Source organism: Copidosoma floridanum, unplaced genomic scaffold, assembly GCF_036245765.1.
Source record: "Copidosoma floridanum isolate Cflo_tuat_1 unplaced genomic scaffold, Cflo_Japanese_pri ptg000032l, whole genome shotgun sequence".
NCBI lineage: Eukaryota > Metazoa > Arthropoda > Insecta > Hymenoptera > Encyrtidae > Copidosoma > Copidosoma floridanum.
The window spans coordinates 7,229,354-7,236,595 of NW_028321909.1; the positions used below are offsets into that span (position 1 = coordinate 7,229,354).

Below are 7,242 nucleotides of genomic sequence, written 5' to 3' on the forward strand. Positions count from 1 at the left end.
TAATTATTTCTCAATCGCATTTTTGGAAGCAAGTAAATAAATTACTCGAATGTTCGTATACGAATAACGATGTTGCAGTCAATTTACTGTACGTATTTCTAACAATGTTTGCAATTCCATGGTGTTTACTCTAGGTTTTTATCAACGTATTTGGAGGATTGATGTAATTTTTCTAAATAGTATTGCATCTCGAATGAAGCTTTCTCCCGTAAAAAACTGTAAGAAATATTATAACTTCTATGTAGTCACCCAATTTTATGTAAGACTTTTTTATTTGTAAACGATTCGAAATGAGAAATAAAAAACTTTATAAACAATTGTGGTTTCATATTGTGCTCAAGACAAATGTGCATTGCATTCAAGACATTTGTAATTTCAATGGATATCAATCTAATTGTTGTTTCTGACATTAATCAACGTCATTTGTAATTCAATATTATTTAATCACTACACTTCTAAGCTCGATCTGATTAATATTAAAACCCATGTCATTATGAAAACACGTACTCATCGTACAATTTCAAAATCATATAACAACAACATCTCATCAAAGTTAGATAAATGGAGAAAAAGAAATCCACAGTTCCATTACTCATTAAAACTTCTCCCTCCAATTACGCAGCTAACGTATATAAAAATAAAAAAGCTGCCGCCACGTCACCGTCGTAATCGCGAAAAACTTACCGGCATCCGAGCTGTTGAAGAAAACCAATCCTCCACTCTCGGGTAACTCGAGTTTCGCTGAAAAAAAGCCAGACAACAAAAAAGCAAGAAAAAAACGAAGCGCACCTCCGTTGACTCAACAAGAGTCGGCTCAACGCTCTTCAAGAATCATTTATTGATGCTCGACTGTAAGGAGAATAAAGTAAAATAAAAAAAGAATTACAAAAGAGGACGAGCGAAACCTTGAGCTTGTCGCTTGACGAAGGGAAACAAGCCGAGCGTCGTGTCGACTCAAGACGCCGCGTTAAAAGTCCTTTTCCTCGTTCTCGAGAGGAAGGTCAAAAGTTGCATCACGAACTCATTAGCGTGCACTCTGCCCTGGTTAACAATAATTAGTGGCGGTTTGAGCCGTCGCCTTCGTCGTTCTCGGGAGGAAGAGGATGGGCAAAGCGTTATAACGCCACCCTCGATACGCTAGGTTTTGAGAGAAGAGGGGAAAAAAGGTATCTACCCGCCAAGGAGACAGGAAGGAAGGATGTTTTATGCACGTTGCAAATGACGATAATAACAATGATAATAAGAAAAGAAAAGGGAGGCTTGGTTGAGGGGGTGAGAGTGAGCAGTCTCCGCGAGAGCACCTCCCCTGAATGCCCAATTATTATATATCGCGAAATATCTGCTTGGAAAATTGGATAATACCGACGCGAGCGCCGTATAGCTACCGGATGCAGGTATATATATATATATACGTGTACATTTATATACGAGCGACGAGGAGGCAAGGAGGCGAAGGAAGGGAGAGAATAACGAGTGGCTTTGGAGACGCTTAATGCGCGTATTTATGCGCGATGCCTCGGCTTTGCTCGCATAGGTATATGATATATGTGTATATAACGCGGAAGATATAATGGCCTGCACGCTTTTCGCAAACTATACGCAGTGTGTTTGTGGATGTGAAAAGGGGGCGAGCCGGGGTTGGCATCTTTCAATTTGCTCGACTACAATATACTTGTGGGTGGGAAAACTTTTTTTTTTTTTTTTTTTTTTTTTTTTTTTTCTTAATTATCACATACGCTATATATAATGAGGTATATCGAAGGAAATTGTAATGAAAATTCGGCATGTGTATGAAATACACGGGGGAAAACAAAGGAAAATTCGAGATGACGCGGTCAACTCGTCAGGCTTCTCGAGGAACGAGTTCCATATGGCATTGTTCCGACGAGCTTCGCAGTTTAACGGGGACTGCGGAAGGTGCCAATAAATCGCCAAGACAACATTTTATGCTTTCGAGAAATGTCCGTGACGTACGACGCGGCAATCAAGATAAATTTCACCCGCTACCTCGGTTAATATTTAATCAAGGATGTAGCTATTTTGTGGATCATTGAATAAGAGGGATGCAAACAAAAATTACTCCCTACCCATAGTTTTTGATTCGCCAAACTGTTGCTCTGCCGAGCTTTTTTTTCCTATCCACGCTCAAATATTGAGAGTCAAATATAGCGTACACGACTTGCTTAACTGAATCGTTTCACGGAATTGATGTAACATGATTTAATTATCGCGAAGTACACGATAGATTGTTGACGTTAGATTTAAATGTCGAGCGCGCGTTTGCGTCTTATCTGCGCCCGAGCTGTTTATTTATGGATGGGAGCTGTTATAGTTAGATTTGTTACTCCATTATTCTGATTAGTTATTGCGTTTTTTCTATTAATATAATATACACGTGCACACCAATGCGATAAGAACCATATTTTGAAGCCAAATATTACATCCAAATAATCAATACGTACGTTTGTTTATTCGAGAGATGTTCATGATTTTTACTGAATTTCTATGTTTATTTGAGAAAACTGGTATTTTTCAAGTAAAACATACTCAACAAGCTTGTGCGTAGAATAAAGAGAGCAGCGAGAAATTTATACCCAAGTACAAAGCACACAAAGTTTGAGATAAATTATAAAAGTGGGATATGAAAGAGAGAGAGATAAAAGGGCAACACAGGATGTTCGTAGAAAACGAGACGAGAGCATGACATCAACAACACTTATCTAAAATGCCTCAGCCTCCTGCACCAGAAACACTGTTACAAACCAGCGGTCGTATCTTTCTTTACTTGTATGTAATATAATTTTTTTACCACCACTCCCACGCCCCATACGCACGGTTCACTACATACATATATATATAACTTCGTATACTTCGTACCGGATACTTTCTCCATCTTTGTGTTCGTGACACACCTGCGCTAGTATATGCGCGTGCATGAGCGTGCATGATGCTTGTACATAAAAATGTGTGCGTAGAAGAGTATTGTAAGTGTGTAAATGTGTGCATGTATGTTTGTCAGTCCGACCGTCCGACGTGAAGTGGTGATCGGATGATATAACACTCTAAAATAGTGCGAGTAACCAGTACGGATTGTTCTTTCGAGGCAAGTGCCACGCGTTCACTGATCCAAGTCTTGCTCCGTGATTTCCAAAACATGAAATACATAACGGTGCTGTTTATCGTCGCCCTTGCTGTGGCTGTTTGCTCGGCAAATAGTAAGTTCGATTGTTTATTACGCTGTGAATTTTTTATGTTCTACGCGAGTGGATTTTATTACTGTACATATGTACATATATACAACGGTGGTTGTAAAATACGTGCAAAGACATTTAAAATATTTCTCGTAAACTATAAGATTAAGTGGTTGAAGATAATGTGACGCGATACAAAGTTTTTTTTTTTTTTTGTAAATTTAAAAAAAGAGATATATTTGATTGAGTCATTTCGTAGAAATCAAAGTTCACATACGTCGTGGTTGGAAAAGTGCTTTTAAGAATACAAAAGCTATGTAGTATCCAAGAAACTAATAAATTTCAGTTACACCCAAGTATAATAAAGTTAAATAACGGGACATTTAATTTTCAAAATAAACATTGATACATTGCTGAGAATTTTCGTCAAGTAAACCATTTAATAACAAAACATTGTTGAAATGGTTTTATGTAAATGATACGAGTTTCTGAAAAAAAAATTCAAGCCTGCTGAAATAGATTAATTTGGTACTTGTAGTCTACAGCGTAAAAAAAGAATAATAATGCTACATTTAATGTAACTCAAACTAATTTTTAAAGCACATAACATTTTAATTTGGATTTTAAACTAGGTGTATTCGATTTTATAGATATTTTTGATTAATTTTATTTAATTTTAATGTAATTACATCCACTACTTGAACAAACATGTCTTTCTTCAAAATTGGTGTTGATCAGAATACGATTGTGATGTAATAATTTATGAAAAACCACGTTCTTTATCTGGTATGAACATTTTTTCAAATTTTAAAATAAAAATATGTATACTTAAATCTATGTTCCATTGAATGCGTTATTTAGCGTATTTATGACTAAAGGAGTTAAATATTTTTACTGTTGAGTTTGTATACTCTTTAACGACGTTTTTTTAAAAAAACATGAACACCTCAGCTAAGGTTACATTAAATGTATGTCTAATAACTGAAGTACTATTTTCACGACAAAAGAATGATTTTTTTACTACTCGATTTATGTATACATAGTAATAATAATAACAATAATAATAATAATGATTAAATTTTAAAAATGTATGCTTTACTAAAAATGTGAATTGTTCATTGTTTGTTACAGTCTTGGACCAAATCAATAAAATCGTACCCAACCCGTGCAGTGGCTTCCAAAAATTTTTATGCGAGACTAAATGCCTCTTCGATTCAAATGCCGTTTGCACAAAATCGGATAAGTCATTGGGATATAGTTGCACATGTATCGACATATAAGAAAAACTTAAGCTGTCATAATGATAAACTTTTACTTTTCAACACACTTTGCAATGTTTTGTAACTTATTAACCAGTTGTATCGAAGATATATATTTTTTAACCCAAATAAACGTACAGCACTAACAGTTGACTAATAAAAAATCCAATTATGCAGTGCATCATACCACTGTATTAATTGCGTAAATAAAATAAACATGTTATTTATACCTGTAAAACTTTTGTAACAAAATAAATCATAATTAAAATTCTTTATTCGTGTCAATTCATTTATTTTATTTTCCTTTCGTAGATAGTTGGTACTTTTTTCAGGGTAGCATGCAGTCGAAGCTTAGTTGATTAAAACGTAAGTATACATTATATATACATAATGTCTTAGCTCAGTTGAAGTACGGCTGCTCTAGTGGGATACAAGTATGAATCCCAGTTGGCTTAACTCGGAAGTTAGGTAAAGATTTTTTCGGAGTTTTTCACGGCCGAGATTTGTTTCCATGCCTCGTAGCTAGACCTGCACCTCAGGGACACCCGAGAATAGGTTATCGAATGGCTCGGCTACATCATGGATATGAGTACTGTACGTACAAAACTTGACTGCGATAGTGCTTATTGTACTTAAAGACAAGATAATTTCACCCACGTATATGGTAGAGGAGTGAAAATATAGCTAGCGTCAAGGTTTTTGCTGGCAGTAAAAAAAAAAAAAAAAGGTTACAACAAAAAGACACGTAACGTAATGATAATTTAATCTAATTTAAAATTTTTTCATAAATAATTGAACACTTGAAAAGTTTTGGATCACCAAAGGCGTTAATTTCTAAGGATTTAAGAATTAGTAATTTTCAGAGTATTTAAATCTGGAAAAAAATCTTTCTTCAATTTGCAAGGAAATTATTTATTCGAAACGTTATTCATATTTATGTAATAGTTAATAATTAATTACTATTTCTATGATCAACTATTTAATTATATTGCATGTGGCATTACAATTTTACAAAATATTGAGTAAAAAATATTACCATTCCATAACCCTAAAAGTGTAAAATACTTAAATAATGAAATAATTTCGATATTGTCGTATTAGGTACGTTTTAAAAATGTATTTTTTATGACTTTAATATTTTAATTCACCCATGTATAAAATAATTGTACTCCAAAATTTAAAAAAATTCTTTACAAACCCATAGGGAATCGTGTATACAGAAAAAGCATTTTGTACGTTAACGAAGAATGAAGACAATCAAGAAAAAAAATTACATTGTTTTGAAAAAATTACGTGCATTGTTTTGAAAAAAAACTGGCATTCTTCAAAATTTTGGATACAATTTACGACGCCTTTTTATACAAACGATGTAGTGAAAAAATATTTCTCCTATTTTAAAATGTGAAATTCTCAAGATATTTTCATCTCTACAATAAATTCTGGATTTTCGGTACGAAACGAGATGAACGTGACATCGACCACAGTATTTATCTTAATCCCTACTCAGCTTCAAGACGCTGAAAGCATATAACAAACCGGAAGTGGTCGTATATCTCCTACTTTTACTATTAGTCAGAAGATAGGCTGTATATCAGGACCAAACTCATCACGAGTATCTGTTAGTACAGTCAGTTTGTAAGAAGTAAGCGCAGCACCTGCACAAGTCCTTTTCTGTACTAACATTGGAGAAAGGAGAAAATGAAATACCTAGTGGTACTCTTTACTGTCGTTTTAGCGGTCACTATTTATTCTGCGTGTGAGTACAATTGTTTATTTTACAATTATCATCATAGTTTGTACATAAGTAGATTTTTCATTCTTAAAAAAAAAGTTACAGTGATTTAAAAAATACACAAAGAAATTAGAGTTTCTCTTAATGTATTGTTATGGCACCAACGAGGATTATTAAATGAAATACAAAGGCAAGATTGCATGGTACAATTTTTTTTATTAACTTAAAGTTCGACTGTAACCGCCATTTCTGTTTCACCCTAACCTTTGTATTTGAAATAATATCATATATTTTCACGAAAAATCAGCGCAAACTTTACTACGCAGTTACAATGCTGAATAGCTGAATGCGTGATAAATAAGTGAGCAGCGTCTGCTTACAATTCAAATTTTAACGTGGCATGATGTCTTTTTACGAAATCACTTGCAGAAGCTTTACTACTCAAAGTTATGATTTGAAACTTGATGTAACTTTTCTCGAGACCTTACAATTTAATGCTACACCATTCCAATATTTATTTTCGCTTCAAAACATATTAATGATATTTATTTGAGAACTAATAAGTTAATTATAAATGTATTCAGCGTAACGTAGACATATAGCGGGCTACACTAGCACAATTTTTTTTTAAATACAAAGTCTCATGGGAGCCTCTCGACATCCTTTACCCTCTTGTCCGAAACCAACGAGTCTTTTCAACAATAATTCATGTCGAATTTTATTATTTATTATTGCTCTCACTGCTTCATTATTTGGTTAGAAGAATAAATCAAAACTCGTGATAAATACCCAGTGTAGTTTTTACTCTATATAAGATACAATAACTCTTATAGATATAATAATATGCATCAATCAACTAGAGGCTATTAATATTTAAAAATGTATTAACAACTCACACTTAGCACAGCATGCAGATAGTAAATAAAATTTAGAATAGAGAGATTTTTCAATGCAGTACTAATGAACCTATTAATAAATTATAAAATTAATTTATTATTACGAATTATTCACACGTATCACTAAAATTAGCAATAGATTTGTATTTAGATGACAATTATTA

The 7,242-nt window shown here is 33.6% G+C and overlaps 1 long non-coding RNA gene across 1 annotated transcript; it reads left to right on the forward strand.

Moving 5' to 3' along the window:
• Nucleotides 1-2,940: 2,940 nt before the first annotated feature.
• LOC106646676 (uncharacterized) lies at nt 2,941-4,725 on the forward strand. The gene is made up of 2 exons (XR_001339213.2): nt 2,941-3,215; nt 4,323-4,725. It is a non-coding gene; the product is annotated as an uncharacterized LOC106646676 (long non-coding RNA).
• Nucleotides 4,726-7,242: the final 2,517 nt, after the last annotated feature.